General features: G+C 35.8%; 1 protein-coding gene across 3 annotated transcripts in view; it reads right to left on the bottom strand.

The window, feature by feature from the left end:
* Nucleotides 1–13,518, bottom strand: part of LOC148943039 (nitric oxide-associated protein 1-like) — a 113,855-nt gene extending 100,337 nt beyond the window's left edge. For 2 of the 3 annotated variants that reach the window (XM_089102004.1, XM_089102001.1), the window contains exon 1: nt 13,434–13,518. The gene's annotated coding sequence lies outside the window, so the exon portion shown is untranslated. Of the gene's footprint in view, nt 1–3,117; nt 3,422–13,433 lie in introns of all 3 variants that reach the window. The other variant, XM_089102002.1, reaches the window with a different exon arrangement.
* Nucleotides 13,519–20,480: the final 6,962 nt, after the last annotated feature.

The raw sequence follows: 20,480 nt of genomic DNA, 5'->3' as shown, positions 1-20,480 counted from the left end.
TTTGGGGGATGCCCATTTTATATGGTTTGAATGTATACCATCATAATCAAAAGAATGCTTACTTTTTAGAGCTTTAATTGCTACCGTTACATCATCAACAGAAACAGATATTTTACTATTTGGGCGGGGCTTTGAAATTTCTTCCGATAATAAAGAGTCAAGCCGTGATTCAACTGCCGCATCAAAGGATGAAAAAACTTGATTATAATGAGTTATCCAATCATCTAGTTTCAGAGAACTATTAGAATCTGGTGAACAATTATTATTACGACGTCTAGAATTAACCAAACACCCATCACTAGTAATCCTTGAACCAATTTCATCTTTTATATTTTCATTATGCCAACGCAACTCAGCCCGAAAAACACGTTTAGTTAATTTCATACCATCATAAAATGGTCCAGATCGCGGTTTTCCCGCGCAATTCCAAAGGTAACAAGCTTGAGAAGCATTCTTTCGGCTTTGCTTTAAAATCGGGTGAAGATTCCAACCAAAAACACGAGATCCACGACGGAAAGAATCAGTTCTAAATGCTTTATTAGCCCCGAATTTTAAACTATGAACAATTTCAAGGTAAAATAGATCAATATCAATTTGATCAACATCCTTAGAATAATTTACAATTATTTTAGCAAAAAGTGCATCTGATTCTTCATGATATTTGAAAAATTTTTCCCGATCCCAGATCATTTTATGTACAATTTGACTAGAACGATGGATAATTTTAAAAGATGGAATTTGAATATTTAAATGAAAAGAAAGGTAAAAATGGTCACTAATAGGCATATCCAACCCAACATGAACAGGTTGTGGTAATAACGCTGCATCTGAGACCAGCACATGGTCTAGATTAGAGCAAGAACCAGAATTATGGACATGCGTAAAATCCGCATCTTTTGAAACTATAGTAAAAACCGAAAACAAAGATAAAAGAGCGGAGGAGCGGACATCAGAGATAGCAATGTTGCAGTTAAAATCCCCGCAAATAAGCCACTGGAAATCTGATGGAACTTTCGTCACACATCGCGATAATTCTAAACATACAAAATTGAAATCAAAATCCGAATCAATAGTATGATAATTTGTTGGTAAATAGCACGAAAAAACAATAATCCCTGGGATTCGAACAGCAACAAAATAACGATTAACGGCAAACACGGAAACTGGAAAATTCTCTCGAATAAAAATGCAAACGCCTCCTGATGGGCGTCCACCTGTAGGTGTAGCTGGAGATATAAAACACTTAAACTGCTGCGACAGGCTCGAAAGAAGACTAGTAGAGTGGTCCAGAAGATGATGTTCATGCAGACACAAAATATCCAGATCGCGCAGCATAGACTGCAATACATGTTGTTTATCACCAAAACCATTCAGATTCAGAGATATAATCTTTGCACTAATCATTTTTTATTCTTTGCAACTTTTTCGGTTAACTGTTTGCAGCGAAAGCTAAATTCAGTATGCTCATGAGATCCACAATGGAAGCAACAAGGTTCATTCTGGCAAGGGTTGTTCCTAGAATGAGAGTGTCCACTACCAAGACACTTGAGACAACGTTCCACACTAGAGCAGCCTGACGATATATGCTCTAGCGACCCACATTTGTAGCACATTCGCGGTAAAAACTTATAATCAGTAAGCCGGAAATGTTCGTAGCCAATGTGAATCCCATGACGCAAAAAATGAGACTTAGCCGTCGCCGAACGGAAGTATACACGGTATGATTTCGAAACACCGATGCGCTGTTCTCTTCGATACCATGGTTAGAAGCACACACACTCTCTGGATCGATCGGGAAGTCCACTCGTGATAATAAACCGACAATTCTCGATTTGCGAACCTCAGTTTTACCGACCTTTTCATTCAAACAGGCTTTCAAGTTTTCGGCGTTTTTTCTTTTCGTATGAATGACCCATTTCTGTTGCTGGGACCCTGATTCCTTAGAAAGTGAAATCCACACTATACCATCAGCTCCATCCAACGGTTTCAGAAAAGCTTCACGCTTTAAGGGATCAATACCATCTTGTGGTGGTGAATCTACTACAAGACCCACTGTTTCTGACTCGTTATTCAGCGGAGGCCAGGATTTATCATTGAGTTTTTCTTTATTTATACAGCTCAAAACCTCGCTCTGTACTCCGTCACAACACTCTTTCCCCAAAGCAGGAGTCTCTGCTACCTTACTTGTGACGTAATCAAGTTTATCAATTATGCTAAAAAGATGCCGGTCCCAGGTTTGAATGGCACGGCTAAAGTGAGCATTTTAATCCGTATCTATCGCAGGTATCGCATCACTTGCAGTCATAACAAATTTCAGATTTGGCAAGCGAGGGGTTGCATCTTCAGAAACAAGGATGTCTAAAATATCCTGTGACAGGCTTTGCTTAGCAGAAGGGCCGCGACGTGCAAGGAGTTTATGCGTGGGGTTCACTAGAGATGTTAGGAGGCTTCTAGCTTGATCAAGATGATCATAAGAATAGAAGTTTGTACACGCAGATATACAGGAGGCGGACGCAGATATATATTCCTGACTGTAGACAGTGCTGGAAAAAACTTAAAACTGGTGAATAAACAAGTCTCTGAAGGAGGCGGGATCTGCGGGGAAGCAGGTTTATCAGAAAATTTCTCGCAGCAGTCAGAGCACTGATATATATTCACAGCGGTTATGGCAGAGGCGACCACAACCCCCAGCAGATGTGTTGCAAATAACTGTTCCTCTGGTTGCGAGGCTGAGGCTCTCTTTGCAAACTTTGCACCCTGTCTTGTACAACTTTTCAGAAGTCACGGCAGCCATTTATCAATTAATAATAATAGCATATAAATATTAACTTGGTACTATGCGCTAGGGAAATGGAAGGGGGCTAACTCAAACCCCTATCCCGCCCTCGCTTGAGTAAAACTATTACAAGATAAAATCTCTGCTTACGGAAGGTGTTCTCCTCGGTAATCTTATATCAAAAAAAAACATTTCATAAACGCTCACAATCTATCAGCGCGGATCGCGCCAAAATTCATTTCATTTCACATAGCATCCTCCTTTGCGCAATTTAATTTACTGTAATTTATTTCAAACTTAAAGACGAATAACAAAGTTCTGTCCGACTTTGAGAAACTTACCTTAAGAAGATAGGCTCCACAAGCTCAAACTTCCTTCACTAGCTAATCAACTGCACCAAGGAGACCTCATTGAGGTATACAAGCCTTGCTAAGACGCCTACGAAAACATCTAGGCTACCAATGATCTCAGCTTCAGCCACACGAACCTTCGTGGTCACAACCTCAAGCTTCAAGAGGAGAGGTTCCAAAAGGACATCGGCCGTTGTGCGTTCAAGAACCGAGTAACAAAGCACTGGAACAAGCTCCCCTTTGAAGTCATCAATGCCAACTCATTAAACTCGTTCAAGCAGAAACTGGACGAATACTACAGTGAAAGTGCCTATAACTTTTTCAATTTAAAAGATTTTTGTAGAGGCCCTGTGGCCTATTTGTTTTGCATTATATTATCATTATTATTATCAATCTCAACTTGTCTAAGGCTTCAGTAGAGATAAAGCCCTTTCCCAGCATTATTAGAAAAAAAAATTCTGATGAAAAAAGAACAAAGTTGAAACTTGAAAGGAACAAAAATTTACTACTTTTAGTTTATGCAAGATGTTTTTGAAAAACAATTTCAAATAAACTGGTTTATTTGAACTGTAAAATCTTGTAGTTGAGAAACTAGGGCTTTACAAAACTAACAAAATCAATGCAACAAAATATCCCTAGGAGCAAAAATCCCTAAGGAGCCTACAGAAAATAAAAGTCTAATTTATACAGCTACCAACAGTCTTTAAATAGCCATGAAATCAATAAATTTAACTATAGGGCCATTCTTTTAGTCTTCTTTGTGCTAAGATCTTACATCTGTAAACAAAGAACACTTAAAAACAAAAGTGTAAAAGAACAGCCCTCATGTGATTTCAATTCTTGAAAAACTTCTACAAGCTCAGTTTAAGGTGCTAGTTTCTTTGAGAATTCTGCCATTACAAGAAAATGTCCCAAGCCTATGTAGGCTATTTCAAACAGTTTAGAAAAAAAATGTTGCATGAGGTGCAAAGCAGTAAATTTTGTTTCTTTTAACTTACTCTTTACTTTTATCAGAAAAATTTGTGATAAAAATTAATTTTTGTGTTACTTTACAGTTTAAAAAAATACACAATAAATCTTATAACAACATATTTTTCCATCTTAAGTGAAGAAACTATTGAAATCAAAATTTGTTTTCGTTAAAATAGGGGATTAAATATAGGTTTTAATTAAATGTATCTATAAATTTTCAATGGTATATCATCCTTGCCAGTTTTGAGGATTTGATAAATAATTTAACTACTTATGATATATTATCATATATGATATACATGTACAGACATTAGAAACCTCAAGGACATAATACAAATTTAAGATGTAGCTGCATCTTCCAGGTCCTAGGCAATTTTATCTATGGCCTCCACTTCACACCTCCCTAATTCAGATTTTAATGCTTTCTCCACTTTCTTTACATTCCTTTTGTTTTCATATGATCTATAACTCGGATAATTCTTGTACAAGTCCTTTCTCTTTTCTATTAAATATAAAGCTTTTTCATTAATATTCTTAGCTGCACTCCTAGCTTTCTTCCCTAAGATACCTTCAGCAGCTTCACAAATTATTCCAACCATGTTCAAAAATCATGTAGAGGATAATTACATCTCCCCCTCCCCATCTTAAACAAAAAGCATAATCAATTTCTGCGTGGAGTCTCTTCTCTACTTCCCTTGACTTACAGTGGAGAACTAGAACATAAATACCAAATGAAAAAAATTACATTACCTAAGATTCAAATCTGGGTTACCCTAGCCAAAATACAGGGACCTAACAACTAAATAATCATCAGTCATTTAACAGTGTTCTATTTAACAGTGTTTGGTCTGTGGTTTTTGCTATTACTAATTACATGTTTATTACATGCTAACAATACAAATAATAAGACGGCCAAAGATTTGAAGTTTATCACCACTCTATCCATTTTTTATGCTGCTTTCCAATATAAATCTACAACAAGCACTGACCATCTTTTTGATATAAGTAAAATCTGGAAAAGGAATATTCTCAAAAAGCTTATGGGGGAAAACATTTAAATTTATGGGGGGGGGGAACATACAGCTTAAAATTCTACAAAAAAAGAAACAGGAATTGCACTTTCAAAAACCAAAGCAAATGAAAAATAGATTAAAAACTCAAAATTAAGGCAAAACCCTTTTTGGCAGAAATCAGAACCTTTCACTCAAGCAGTTTTCTAAACCCTAGACATAAGAAAAGGGTAGACACAGTAGCTTAGCAAAACCTTTTAGGATAAATGTTCAGCCTTGGGTTCATTCCTAAAAGTTTCATTTACTTAACTCAACTACCTTCCAAGATAGCAAAAGCCCCTAAATTAGAATTTTATTACATTTAAATGTTAAAAAAAAACAAAGTTTTCCAGGTTTGTAAGAATCCAATCCCAACTAGCCAAGTCTGATCATTTTTTCAAGGGGCTGAAAATATCCCTTAGTAGCCAAAATAAAAAAAAATTGTAAAAATAAAATATAATAAAATAAAATTTTTGTTTGTAGCTAGGCTAGTTCTAGATTGGTAACTGATGGTAATGGTAACATGTCATTTTGAAAGCAAATTTACAGGAATTAAAAAAAAAGAGCCTGAAACCTTAAGTTATAAAAAGGTTACAGCCCCACACGTTGAACAACAAGAAAAAAACACGTTTTTGAATGGGTAGCAATTGTGTTTCCTACTTTTTTTGCTTTGTTGCTAGCAGGCCACTGGATATAGAGAGTAACAGCTCATAGAGAGTTGTTTAGGGGCTTATTTAAAAGCTAATATTTATATCTAATTAGTTTTTAACTAATTTTTTAACCTTGCATCATAGTCTAAAACTATATGATAAGGTAGCAAGCTACCTTTTGGGGCCACTTTAAGGGCTCAAAATGGAATTTCCCCATAAGCAATTACTATATTTGGGCTGTCACACTTCAATAAGAGAAGTCTGTAATCTAGACATTTACTAAAGCTCATAATCTAGACAGCTATCCAAACCTGGCCTATTTTCTTTATTTAAAGTCAAAATAATATTTTTCTCACAGGTAAACTAGCTTACATTGCCACACTCTAGCCTACTCTATAGCCAACAGAAAAAAAAAAATTATCAATCGTTTAATGGAAACCATTTTGCAGCCCCTTACCTAACCCTTATCTTCATCATCTACTGTTCCTGAATGTCAGTAAAAATTATACACAAGAAACAATAAAAACCAGATAAATCTACTCTAAAAACATATTCATGGTTGGAAGTGCCCAGGAGCTGAAATCTTCACTTCTCTAACCAAACTCTTCACTTTTAAGTTGGCCTTGAGTTTTTTTGAATGGTTCTTTGTTTTTGGAGATACTTGCAGTTCAACCTTTGTGAATAGCTGCATTTTGACTGTTTTACTCAATAGCTGGCAAGTATCTGTGTAATTTTTTGAATTGCATTCATGAGCAAAAATACAATTAGAGTAAAAACAGTAAATTCTCAAATTAATTAACAAAGCTAGGTTAATTCAGTGTAATCAGTGCTAGTGCTTTTAAACTGTAATTAAAGACTGTTTCTTAAATAAAATGGTAAAACTTTCAATTTTAGTGCAAAACTAACTCCATGTCTCTTCTTTCCTATTATAACATTTAAGAAATATTGCAAGGTAGTTTTATATTTGATTATTAGTTTCATTAAATAATAAAAAACTATTAGATAAACAATCAAAATAAAATGATCATAGTGCTCAATTGTGTTAAAAACAAAACTGGGATGAAATATATAAAAAACATATAAATAAAACATATTTTCTTTCCTTGTCTCTTGTACAAGATTACATGCCCTCTATAGGCAATATGTTCTCATGAATACTAAAACAGGGTGTTGGTACTAAAATCTAAAGCCAAGCAAGCACAAGAAACACAGATGGTTTGAATGTAGTTTACCCTATGAACAAAATAGACCAGACTACTACTACTAAGAACTCACTGGAGCACCAAGCTGCATGAGGCCAACCCAGCTATGCACGCTCCTCCTCCATCCCAATCTATTCAAAGCCTCCCTCTTTACACCCTCCCAGGCAGTTTCTATTTCCTTTTACTCTTTCTTTATGACATCCTCCCACCCAAACAGTGGACAACCTGCTTTTTATTTAGCCCTAAATGGTTGGCCAGAAAGGACAATTTTTGGGAATCTGTAATCCTTCATCTGCAGAATATGACCTAGCCATATCAACCTTTCTCTCATTATAACCCTGAAAGGCAGGATTGAATCACACTTTTGTACAGTCTACTGTTTGAAATACAGTCAGCTGGTTACCCAGAGCAATCTGTAGGTGATTTCTCTGAAAACATCTAGCCAATCTTCATCCTCTTTTTGGAGCACCCATGCTTCAGAACCATATTTGACCACTATCATCACTGTAGCTTCCAATATTCTAGTCTTGGTATGCAGACTTATCTTCCTATTCTTCAAAACTTTTTTTTTTTTACTGTGAAAAAATACTCTGAGCCTTGGCTATTCTACTTTTAACATCTTCACTGCTCTAACCATATTTACTAATAGTAATACCAAGGTAAGTAAAGCTGTCCACCTGATCAATCTTTTCATTATCCAATATCACCTTTTCATCTTTTCTTATTCCTAGCCTTAATGACTTAGTCTTCTTAACATTGATTTTCAAAACTATTCTAGCACCCTTAACTTGCAAAACCTCTAAAAGTTGATTCATTTTGCTCACTATTTCATCTATGATGCTTAAATCATCAGCATAATCTAAGTCCAGGAGAGTTTTTCCTCCCCATTTGATTCCATGGTCCCCCATTGCCTTTCCTTTGCTCCTTAAGGCAAAGTCCATCAAAATGATCCATTTAAAGGGGCATAGAACACAACCCTGCTTAACTCCTGATTTAGTACAAAACCAGCTGCTAACCTCATTTCCTACCTTAACTGCAGCAGTATTATTACCATACATAGTCATTCACATTAATGTAATTTTCTGGTATACACTACAAAGATAAGACCTTCATTAAAGCTCTTCTTCCAACAGAATCAAGAGTTTGCTCATAATATATAAAACTGAGGACCAAAGGTGTTTGATAACTCAGGCACTTCTCAATTATTAACCTAGGAGTGAAAATTTAGTCAACACATCTTATACCTTTTCTATAACTGTACTGTTCTTCTTTTAAAACTTTGCCTACAGCATCTCTCAGTCTAAAAAGTATCCTGTTACTAAGTAATTTATTACCTACAGAGACCAGGATAATACCTTGATAATTACCACACTCATTCTTATACAGTGGTTTAATAAAGGTTTTCCTAAAACTGCTAGGTAGGCTACTTCCCTTTTTCAAAAATCATATTAATAATCTTCAGTAGCTTATTTCCAGCCTCAGAGTCACCATATTTAAGAAACTTCTTTACCACACTATAAGCACCTGGAGCCTTACTACTGTTTAATCCTTTTAGTATTGTTGCTAATTCTTCTGCACAAAACAGACTTCCTTCACATGCAAGGTATCACAAACTTTTTCATGCTCCTCTATATCTTTTCTTGCAACTCTATCTTGGTTTAGAACAGTCTCTCTTTAACCCATTTCTCTTTAACTCTTTCCTTATCACTAATTGTAGCCCCATTCCTATCTTTAATTGGGACAAGTCTAGGTTGATTATCCCTTCTCAATTTATTAACATGCCAGTACAATACTTTACTATTATACTGTCTAGCTGCATCTTCCATATCCTTGGCAATTTTATCCATGGCCTCCACTTCACAACTCCATAGTTCATATTTTAATGTTTTCTTCCCTTTCTTTTGTTTTCATATGATCTATCACTCAGATAATTCTTGTACAAGCCCCTTTTCCTCTCTATTAAACATATGGCTTTTTCACTAATATTCCTAGCTGTGTTCCTAACTTTCTTCCCTAAGGCACCATAAACAACTTCACAAATTTTTTTTCTAAAATTATTCTACCTATCTTTCACTTGTCAAATTTTAAACTCTTCAATTTAGTATTCAGCTGTTCCTGGGAAATTTCTCTCAAGTTCTCATCCTGGAGTCTACCAACTTCATAACTTCCCAGGAGGTAGTTACCATTCCAAAATTTAAGCTTTAACTTAACCCTAGACACTACTAGATGGTGATCTTTACTTTTAACATGAATAACAGCACTTCTATAGACCTTAGTATCTTGTATTGATCCAGGCAGTCTTAGGTTTATAATAAAATAATCAATAATGTTTGCTATCATACCATCATATGAATACCATGTTAACTTATTACCTTAAATCACACTTGATGGTGATATGGATAGATCCAGTGCACAACAGTTAATAATGATGGGGCTGCAGGACATCTGCTGCATCCCATTGAGTGAGCCATGGTTTTTCTGATTTATGATTTGATTGTAGGAAAAACTGTTTCTTTTTCTTCTCTTGGCATACTTGCAGAACAGATTTGCTGAACAACATCTGGTACTTGATGATTGGGTAGGTTCAAACATACCTTTGTTGTCAGACTGGAGCAGCTTATAGGTCATTATCATATTGCCTCTGTGTCAATGGCATGTCAGAGTTGGTAGCTTCAGGCTCTGCAGTCAGCCTCCATACTTTTTGCCCTTGAGACCCTTTATGCATTTAGTTGCACATATCTGGCCAGATTCAAGAGCCAACCGGTCTGCTTTATTAGTTGGTGTGGTGACACACATTCCATACTCTAATCTAGGTCTCACAAGGCTTCTATAGAGTTTTGTCATTATTGCTGAGGTTCTACTAGTAATTGCAGGCTTGATAATACCAAGAGTCTGGTTAGCCCCTGCTACTACAGCTTGGTGTGGCAGTTGAATTTGAGGTCTTCATCCCCAACAACCCCCAAATCTCTATCTGAGGTATTGAATATTGCCATTGTTGGTTATTTCTTCCAAAATGTAGAACCTTGCACTTTTCAACATTAAATTTAAATCTCCATATATTTGCACAATTGCAAAGCATTCTAGGTTTGACACAGGGGTCATTTTATGACCAAACACCATATTGGTTATAACTATATTGTTATACAAACAAAACTACAAGTCTGTAGCCATCTGTTTTCTTTTTCTACACTAAATTTTACATAGGCTAGCATACCATCTATCCCTGTTTCTACCAACTTGAGTGTTAAAATCTCCTAATAGAAACACCATATTTCTACCTGGGACCCTGTCTATTTGCTCCTGTAACTATAAGTAAAGTTCATCTGAGTCACTAGTTTTTCTGTCAGTTGATTCTACAGGAGCATATTCTACTGTAACTGATACCCTGAACTTTTTAGCCATAAAGTGAGTTATTAGTTTTCAATTATTAATACCTTCCTAGCCTAAAAATGACTTAGCAGTTTCCTTATTCATCATGAGCCCTATCCTTCCTGCCTGAATAAAAAAATTCTATATCACCTAATTTCATGCTTCCTACCCCTGGGATATGAGTTTCTTAAACATCTAATAAGTCTAGTTCAAATCATCTGAATTTGTCAGTCAAAATGCTGATGCAATACTTATTTTTTAATGTTGTAACATTCCAATTTTCATGTTCTTTGAATCATTGAGATTATTTTAGTTCCAGGAAAAGCAATGGTCCTGGATACCAGTGCATTACAGGGACCAGCACATCTTCTCAAGACCCAGACCAGACAACCTTCTCAGACCCTGGGTCTCAAACTTAAATACAAAAAAATGTATTGATAGCTATCAGATATTTCTAGTAAGACTTGTTCCCTGTCAATGCTCTGCACATCAAAAACCAGAAAAAAATTTAACCAATAAACTTGTCCACTCAGATTCTATTTATTTTAAAGATAGAGTTTAACTTTTAGGCCAATTTTGGTAAATATGGAGCAGTTTAAATTACTGACCTAGGAACAAGTTGGGGATACCATGCAGTGCCTTTTTTATACTTTCCTGAATACAACAATCACTTTACTTGCAAATTTGATTGTGAGCCAAATATAGACCCTTAAGTATAACACCCTTTTCTCTTTTTTTTAGATTTATAAAAGGGTTAGAAACAGCAGTTCTTACTCCATGTTGTACGGATGAAGGATGACAGATTGCCAAAGATTGTTCTTTTCGGCCAACCGTCTAGGGCTAAACAGAAAGCAGGTCGGCCTTGTCTGGGGCGGGAGGACGTCATAAAGAAAGATTTAAAGGAAATGGGAACTTCGTGGGCGGGTGTAAAAAGGGAGGCTTTGAATAGATTGGGGTGGAGGAGGAGCGTGTATTGCTGTGTTGGCCTCAGGCAGCTTGGTGCTGCGGTGAGTTCTTAGTAGTAGTAGTTCTTACTCCATCATATGAAGAATAACTGTAATTAGTATATTCAACTGTAGCTCTACTTAACTTAACCAGCTTAACCTAATATACTTAACCAGCACCCTCTCTCCCTTTATGTGTAAATAAAGAGCCCAAATTGGTAAACATGGAACAGTTTAAATTACTGATCTTGGAGTAGGATAAACATATCAGTCAATGCCTTTTTTGTGCTCATTCTTAACATAATAATTGTTTTTCTTATAGGATCCAAGTTTGATTTCAAGCCCTTTATAGACACTCAAAGATGGGATACCACCAGATGGCTAATTTGAAAGTGTATATATATATACAAATCTTTAAATTAGCCAACTGGCCAACCAGTATTTTAGGCCTAGGAGTCCAGCTGGACAAAAGGAAACATATTAAGAAAAAAATTCTTACTCCATAATATGTAGAATAATCCTAGTTAACACATTTTGCAGAGGGAGAGCCTTTATCTTCACCTCTTTGCTTGTTTTTCTAAGAAATTCATGAATTTCTTAGAGACTATATAGTCACAGAATATATACCCCCACCCCCCTAGTGTGTAAATATATAACTAGAATTGCATCCTCAATCTAAATATAACATCCATTTTAATCACAAATGAACTTTACTCCCATATTAGCCATGTGGTAGATGTCCCTCAAAGATGAGGTAAATTTTTCACAGTTCATATTATTGACTTACAAATAAAGTAAACATACAACTCAATGCCATTATTATGCTCTTTTCAAATATAATAATCATTTTTGTTGGAAATGAATTTTACCCCCACCCCTATGTATACCAATTCAGGGTATATATTTGCACATTAGGGGGTGGGGGGTAAAGTTTAAACTTACCTCTCATTTACATCATAAATAAAATTTACTCTTTCCCCTAATGTGCAAATATATACCCTTAATTGGTATACATAGGAGTGGGGGTAAAATTTATTTCCAACAAACATGATTACTATGTTTGGAACGAGCATAAGAAAAGGCATTGAGTGGTATGTTTACTTTATTTGTAAGTCAATAATATGATCTGCAAAAATTTACCAAAGATGGTGCCTTTTCCTCTTGTTTTAGATACTGCTTATATGCCTATGTTAGCTTCAGGCTTGTTTAAACTGGTTTACCTCTAAACTGAATCAACCATGACAAAATTGAAAACCAGACAACACATGGGAAATATATAATTTGAGCTGTATATTTGCACATGAAGAGTGGGTGGTGGTAAAGCATTATTGAATTGTAGTTGGAATGTATTAGCTATAATTATTAGGCACATGATGAAGTAAGAATTGTTGTTCCTAACCCTATTATATAGCTAAAAATAGCCTAAGAGAAAAAGGTATCATCTTTGAGGATCTTCTAATAGGCTTAAAATTGAATATGAGAGCATATCAATGGGATACCACCAGATGGCTAATTTGACAGTGTAAATAGGCTATATACAAATCTTTGAATTAGCCAACTGACCAACCAGTATTTTAAGCCTAGGCGTTTAGCTTGACATAAGGAAATATATTAAGAAAATAATTCTTACTCCATAATATGCAAAATAATCCTAGTTAACGCATTTTGCAGGGGAAGAACCTTTATCTTCACTTCTTTCCTTGTTTTTCCAGTTTTTCTAAGAAATTCATGAATTTCTTAGAACCTAGGCTATATATTTACAGAATATATACCCCACCCTCCTAATGTGCAAATATATAACCTAGAATTGCATTCCTCAATCAAAATATAGGCTAACATCCATTTGCATCACAAATGAACTTTACTCCCATATTAGCCATATGGTGGATGTCTCATATCAATTACTGTATTCAGAAAAAGCACACAAAAATCATTGAGTGGTATTTTCACCTCATTCCTAGGTCAGCAGTTTAAACTGCTCCATAATTACCCCAATCTCCAACAGAAACACAGTTAGGCTAAGCCTACTCTTATACCTGTTACAAAAGATCTACACATGTTTAAATTTGTAATGGGGTTTGAAAATGGTCACTTCTTCATATAGGCCTGCTCCTACTTTACCTCAGAAAATATGTTTTTATATTGTATCGGGCTTTTAGGCTTGTTGAGTCTTTGCATCTGTTTAAAATTTGTTGCTCACTGTAAAACTGCAGTTGTCATACCCAGTGCCACACGGACACAAATAAGCCCAAAATAATAACACTAGCCTTATGCACAATCTCCAAGCTTTCCAGAAATTTTGGCTTTGAATATCAGCTTTCGTTCAAAAGACCTTACTGTGCTACAAAAAACTCAAAAGTGACCGTTGACTTGTTTTTAGCTATGGAAACAGTTGATGACTCCCAAAGACAAGCGTAGTAAAAAGTATTATTTTAAAAATCAGACTGAGTTTTAGCAACCTGAAGGTGTTTGAAATTAATTATGTGAAGAGCAATTTTAATGCTTGATTTATCCATACATCAGATGTATATATTGTAGTGTTTGATATTATATTATAATAGCTTTGCTTGTGCTTTAACATTGTTATGGCATGTGCTGTGCTTTAGGGGCGTCGTTTAGGGGGGCTGACTGGGGCTATAGCTGTAGCCAGATTTTAGGAGGGGTCCCACATCACTTGTCACAATTTCTGTCAATTTATTTGAACTTTGAAAAAAAGAAACACATAAAAAAGTGTTCTCAATTAAAACATATCCGTTTCTAATATAGCTGTTCTTCACAATAATATATCGGAGGCTTCATTCCCCAACACATTTATTTATTATTCCTTTTTCATTTATCATGCCATACTTTTATCGCCTTGTTGTTACAGCCAGCTTTCATTACAATAAAGTACTTGGGCCCAGGATCCGTAATAAAATTATGCATGTCAGTTACATGATTCTTTAGCAGTGATCCCTCTATATATTCGTATTATGTACTCTATATTTCTTTGAGACTGTTTGTGAATCTGTTCTGACTCTTTACTGAGTCATTTGTGACTAAAGTCTGCTCTAATTCTGGACTTGGTAAACAAGACACTATTTTGTACAACGGCGGACTTGTTGCGTTCCTAATAGCCATAAACGTATTATCAAACAGTTCGTGGTAACGAACTATAAATAAGGAGCAACACGGCTCAATAATAATTAAAAATCTAAAAAAAAAAAATTGATACAAATACATACATCAAAATAATTGCATTTTTATGCTGATTTTAAATATATAAGTTTCATTAAGTTTAGTTTTACCCATTCGAATTAAAGTATCTTGAGAAAATTTGCCTTATTTTCGAAAAAAGGAGGAAACGCCATCTAAAATTCATAGAATCTTAATGAAAATCACACCATCATATTCAGCGTATCAGATAACCCTACTGTAGAGTTTTCAAGCTCCTATCTGCAAAACTGTGGAATTTTCTATTTTAGTCCAAAAGAAAGATTACGAATGTCTGTTTATTTGTTTTTTTTCTCAAAGGGTGATGGTATCAACAAAGAGATCCTAGAATGTCACGAGAGGGCTCATTTGAATGGAAATTAAAATGAGCTCAATAACGCTCATTTTTTCCCAAAGTCACCAGATCACAATTTTGAAATAGCTGTTTTGTTCAGCATAGTAGAAAAATCTAATAACTATATCTTTGAAAACAACTTAATCCCCAACAGTCCCTGGGGGATGTGCTGCTACCTATGAGCTTTTCCCATTGTTTACATATAGTATTGGCTATTGGGAAGTATACAGACGTTTTCAGGGGTATTTTTCCTGGTGGGGGGAGGCTGGGGGAGGCGGTTACCTGGGAGGATCTTTCCATAGAGGAATTTGTCATGGGGAAGAGACTTTTCATGAAGGGGGCGCAGGATATCCCAGCATTATTTTAAAAAACAATTAGAAATTACATAAAAAAAACTAGTTTTTTAAACTGAAAGTAAGGAGCAACATTAAAACTTAAAACAAACAGAGAATGTTACGTATATAAGGGGGCTTGCCTCTCCTCAATAATTCACTCTTACGCTAAAGTCTTTTTCAACCTTTAAAAGAGGTTATTATTCTAATTAAAAAGCTTTTGTGATTCAGAAATCAATCTTAAATAGCTGAAACAAAAATCAAACTTAGGTTATTATAAGGTTATTATTAGTTTTTAAAAAAGTAAAATTAATATGCAAATTTCATCTTAGTTATTCATGCATGGTGAGCCAAATTCAAAACCTGTTTTAATTCAACAAATGTTCAGAAATTAAATAAAGAAACAAGTTTGTTTTAACTGAAAGCAAGGAGCGATACTAAAACTTAAAATGAACAGAAGTTATTCCATGTATGAAAGGGGTTGACCCCTCCTCAACACCCTGCTCTTTACGCTAAAGTTTGACTTTTTTCTTAACTCTACTTCTGAAAACACTACAAATTTTAGCGTAAAGAGCGGGGCCTTGAGGAGGGGACAGCACCTTTCATATACAGAATAATTTCTGTTCGTTTTAAGTTTTAATGTCGCTTTTTACTTTCAGTTAAAAAAAACTATTTTTTTATTTAATTGTTAATATAAGCAAGACCGTATGGGATTTTGAAAGTTTCTTGCACTTTTTCTTCTTTGCCTCCCGTCAACATTTGAAATATGGCATTCAAAGAGGTTATTTCATGAAATTTGTTTCTCAAATTCTCTTGAAATTTAGCTTCTTGAATTTGAAAAAATGAAAGTGGGAATTTTCGACCAGTAATTTTTATTAGATTTCAGGAAAGATAAGAGAGACAAGAAAAATATATTATATAAAAGGACGATTCAAAGAATCAATAAAGATTTTGAAGAATGGTACCTAATCTCACACACCAATGATCATAACAAAATGAGAAAATGAAAAAGAAAAGGATTTGTTAATAAGACAGTTAAAAAGAAATTGTACCAACAATCAAAGACAAAATATTTTAACTTCACAAACGAAAGACTTTATCAGTGGGGGGGGGGGGCTTAGCTTGAACTGACTTATAAAAAACAAAAGAAAGAAAAACTTAACAAATAAGAGCTATACAAGAACAACCTGAGCATTGAAAGAAAACTCGAACCTATCGATTGGTGTCAGTTTAAGAAAATTTAAGATTGGGGAGAAGAATTTACTGTGGAACATCCAGAGGGAGAGGGAAATTTGATTTTGTTTTTTCATTTTTCTTTGAAAATACCAGGACAGTGTCATGAACAACCAATTTTCAGCTGGACAACCCCGTATTATATCAATTGCACCGCATGTAATTTACATTAACTGCCATGCTCATAGACTCAACCTTGTTTTGGGTGATTACATTCAGAACTTGAGATGAATGGCATCTTTTTTTGTCACTCTTTCAGAGCTTTACTTTTTTTTTTATTGAGAATAGCATTACACACTACCAACAGTTTGTTAATGTTAAGAAAGCCACTCGCATAAGTGTTTGTAAGCTGGAGTAATCATTTACTACAAGATGGGCATACTGGAATACATCGGTAGCGAGAGTTATGAGAGATCTGATGTTGAAATTTAGTGAAATGCTCTTAGGGAATTGTTGGATTTCAATACTATGGTTAGAAAATTTATTTAAATATATAAAATTATTATATAAAATCAAACTATATAAAATACACAATTAGAAAACATTTTTTTAAAAATGAGACCTTGTCAGTTCTTAGTGTTACAATAAAACTGTAAATTAATTTCCAACTGAAGTTCTCTCTGTATTCATTAAACATTTTTAAATTGCTTCTTACTATTATCTGTCGATTTTGGGAGAGGCTTGTGCTAACCACTGTGAAGAAATATTGATCTTCAACAACTATGGTTCGACCAATTTAGGGGGCTCAAAGAGGCTGCTTAGCCCCCCCCCCCTTAGTTCAGAATGAAATGACGCTACTGCTGTGCTTGAGCTTATATTGTTTTTTTTGTTGTTAAAGCCTGGGTTTAATAAATTCACTATTCGAGATGTTGCATGTTGTCAGAACTGGGATTTGGTATTTTAATCCAATACTGATATAGAATTCCAACAGCCATCCATCAATTGGGATGCCACCTCATTAGCAGTTGAATGGAATCGGTTTGAACAGCCTGCTTAAGGTTAGTGGTTGCAGGACAACTTGCAGAAAAAATTGAAAAAATGGTACAAGCATCAAGGTTGATGCTTATAGGACCACTGGCAGAAAAAACTGAAAATCACAGTTTGCCCACCTTCTCATTTGGATGGGAGAAAACGGCAGAGATTTTTAATACTTTTGAATTAGAAAAGGATGACGCCAATAAAGATGAACCCCTTATCAAACACTTTAAGGATTATGCAATCCCAAAGAGGAACACTGTGTTTGCAAGATACATCTTTCAAAAGAGAGACCAGCTAGAAAACGAAACTATTGAAAAATACATCAAAGAACTAAAAACATTGGGAAAACCATGTTTGTACACAGAACAAGATGAAATTATTCGGGGCTCAATTGTCTGTGGAATTAAAAATCAAGCCATTCGAGAAAATTTGTTGGAAGAAGGGGCTCATTAACCCTAGACAGTGCAGTGTCAAGATGTAGAACCCATGAAACAACCCAGGCTCAGCTGAAATCATTTGATGGAAGGAAACCAATACCTGTTAAGCAGGAAGTTGATGCAATCACACGTAGTACAAGCCGGAACGGTGCTTGAAATCAGAAAGCTCCTGCCAATAACCCCACCAAGGGTAAGAATGCTATTTTTGGGGTGGACTATACTCCAAAAATCATGCATGTCCAGTAGTAGGGAAAATCTGCACCCAATGCAGAAACAAAGCCACATTGAAAGGGTCTGTCGTAATAACAAAATCGTGAGTGCCATTGATGAAGAAACATAGTCTCTAGGAGATGCAGTTGATGATGATGATACAGTTGTCATGTATGCAATTGGAAAAGGTAGTGGCAAAGATTAAGCACCTTATTCCATTGACCTGAAATAACCAGCTCTTTGTCAACTTTAAAATTGACACAGGAGCTCAAGCCAATGTTACTACCAAGAATATTCTTAACAAGCTTGACCCAAGACCGAATCTACAACTAACAAACCAACGGCTAACCAGCTACTGTGGAGCTAGGATCCCTGTCATTGGCACTTGTGATCTTGCCTGCAGCCACAAACATTGTCTTAGGGCAGCTCACAAATTCCACGTGGTGGACTCAGATTCAACTCTGATGGTGGGGTATTGATCAAGCACATATTTGAACCTCATCAAACAGGTACTAAACGTCAACTCTGAGAGAACTTGTGTAGTTGATGAGCACAAAAAAGTCTTTGAAGGTATTGGCCAATCGGAGGGCGAATTCAGAATCCATCTAAAAGATGGGTCCATACCTACTGTTTACCCAGCTAGAAGGGTACCAGAGGCATTAAAAGACAAATTCCAGAAAGAACTTAACAGAATGGAAAGAGATATGAAAAAGTCACTGGGCCCACAGAGTGGGTCAACTCAATGGTTGTGATCGAAAAAAAGAATGGAACTGTGAGTCTGTGCATAGATCGAGTAGATCTTAACAAATGCATAAAGCGTCCTTACTACCCCATACCTACTTTAGAAAATGTTACGGTTAAACTGCGTGGTTCAACTGTGTTCAGCAAAATGGATGCTCGATCAGGGTTCTGGTCTCTAGTGCTTTCCAAAACTGCATCATATATGACAGCCTTCAGCAGTATATATGGGCACTATTGATTCCTGAGAATGCCCTTCGGCTTTCTTTCAGCGCAAGACGAATTCCAGCGTCGCATGGAAGAAACTTTTGAAGGGCTGGAAGAGGTAGCAATTATTATTGCTGATATTCTTGTATATGGAGCAAGTCAAGAAGAACATTATGAAAGATTCAGAGCTGTTATGGAAAGAGTACTAAAAAAAGGTGTGAAGTTCAACAAAGACACAAGCAGTTTTAGTGCAAGCAGTGTAAACTATTTTGGGCACATAATTAGAACAGATGGAATGAAACCAAACCCAAAAAAACTGAGAGCCATCAAAGAGATACCCAGTCTTCAGTGCCGCGAAGAGCTACTTGCTCGCCTTGGAATGTTGAACATTCTTTCAAATACATACCAAATCTATCTACTAGAAACAAAAGCCTGCGAGACATATTCAAATCGAAGCCGTTCTCTTGGAGTCCAGAAAATGACTTGTTGGAACTGAAGCAGTCAATTATGTCAAGCATTTATTTCTTGAATTACAGCAGCTTCAATGTGGAATTGAAAGTCGACACGTCCGGCCATGGCCTGGGAGCACACCTCTGCTCTGATGGAGAGTTAGTAGCCTATGCATCCCGTGCACTTAGCAAAAACCGAACAAAAATACTCTCAACTTGAAAAGGAGCTATACGCTATAGTGTGCGGATGCGAGCATTTCCACCACTACCTCTATGGAAGACACGTCAATGTAATAATATATCACCGCCCTTTTGAGACAATAGTCAGAAACCCCATCCATAAGGCCCTCCAAGGGTGCTGAAATTAATGCTACAACTCCAGCCATACGATCTTCATCTGCAGTTCCGACCAGGCTCGGAAGTACCAGTTGCCAATGTCCTTTCTCGCCTACAACTTCCTGATATCGATGAGAAACTAGAGACGGAAATAAACGTTTATTTACATCTTATATCTAGGCACCTATCTGTAGGTGATTATAAAATTCTACTAATCCAAGAAGAAACTGTCAGAGACTGTCAACTGAGGATTCTGTCAAAAACAATCCACAAAAGCTGGCCGAAATCGAGAAAAATGTGCCAGACAGAAGCACGTCTGTTCTGGAATATCCAGCACGAAATATCAACAATCAGAGGCATTATTTTCAAAGGTGAAAGATTGATCATACCCAAAGCATTACAGCCAGACATCTTGAAACAACTCTACACTGCACATCTTGGTATAGAAAAGACCAAGCAAAGGGTTTGAACGCTGCTTTACTGACGAGACCTGAATAAAGTCATAGAGCATTATGTCTGATGTGGCCAAAATTGTTCCAGAAACATGTCATCAAACCAGAAAGAGCCTATAATCAATCATGAGATACCAATCTTGCCATGACAAAAAGTTGCATCTGACCTATAGACGGATTTTTATAGAAAGTGTTTTATTGTAGAAACTACAAAAAGGGTTCATATAATTGGTAATTGAAAGGACTAGT

This window comes from Artemia sp. Qi Xiang Cuo, chromosome 16, assembly GCF_049724085.1.
Source record: "Artemia sp. Qi Xiang Cuo chromosome 16, ASM4972408v1, whole genome shotgun sequence".
Taxonomy (NCBI): Eukaryota; Metazoa; Arthropoda; class Branchiopoda; order Anostraca; family Artemiidae; genus Artemia; species Artemia sp. Qi Xiang Cuo.
The sequence above is the reverse complement of the archived record's forward strand: the minus strand, read 5'-3'. Positions and strand labels throughout refer to the sequence as shown.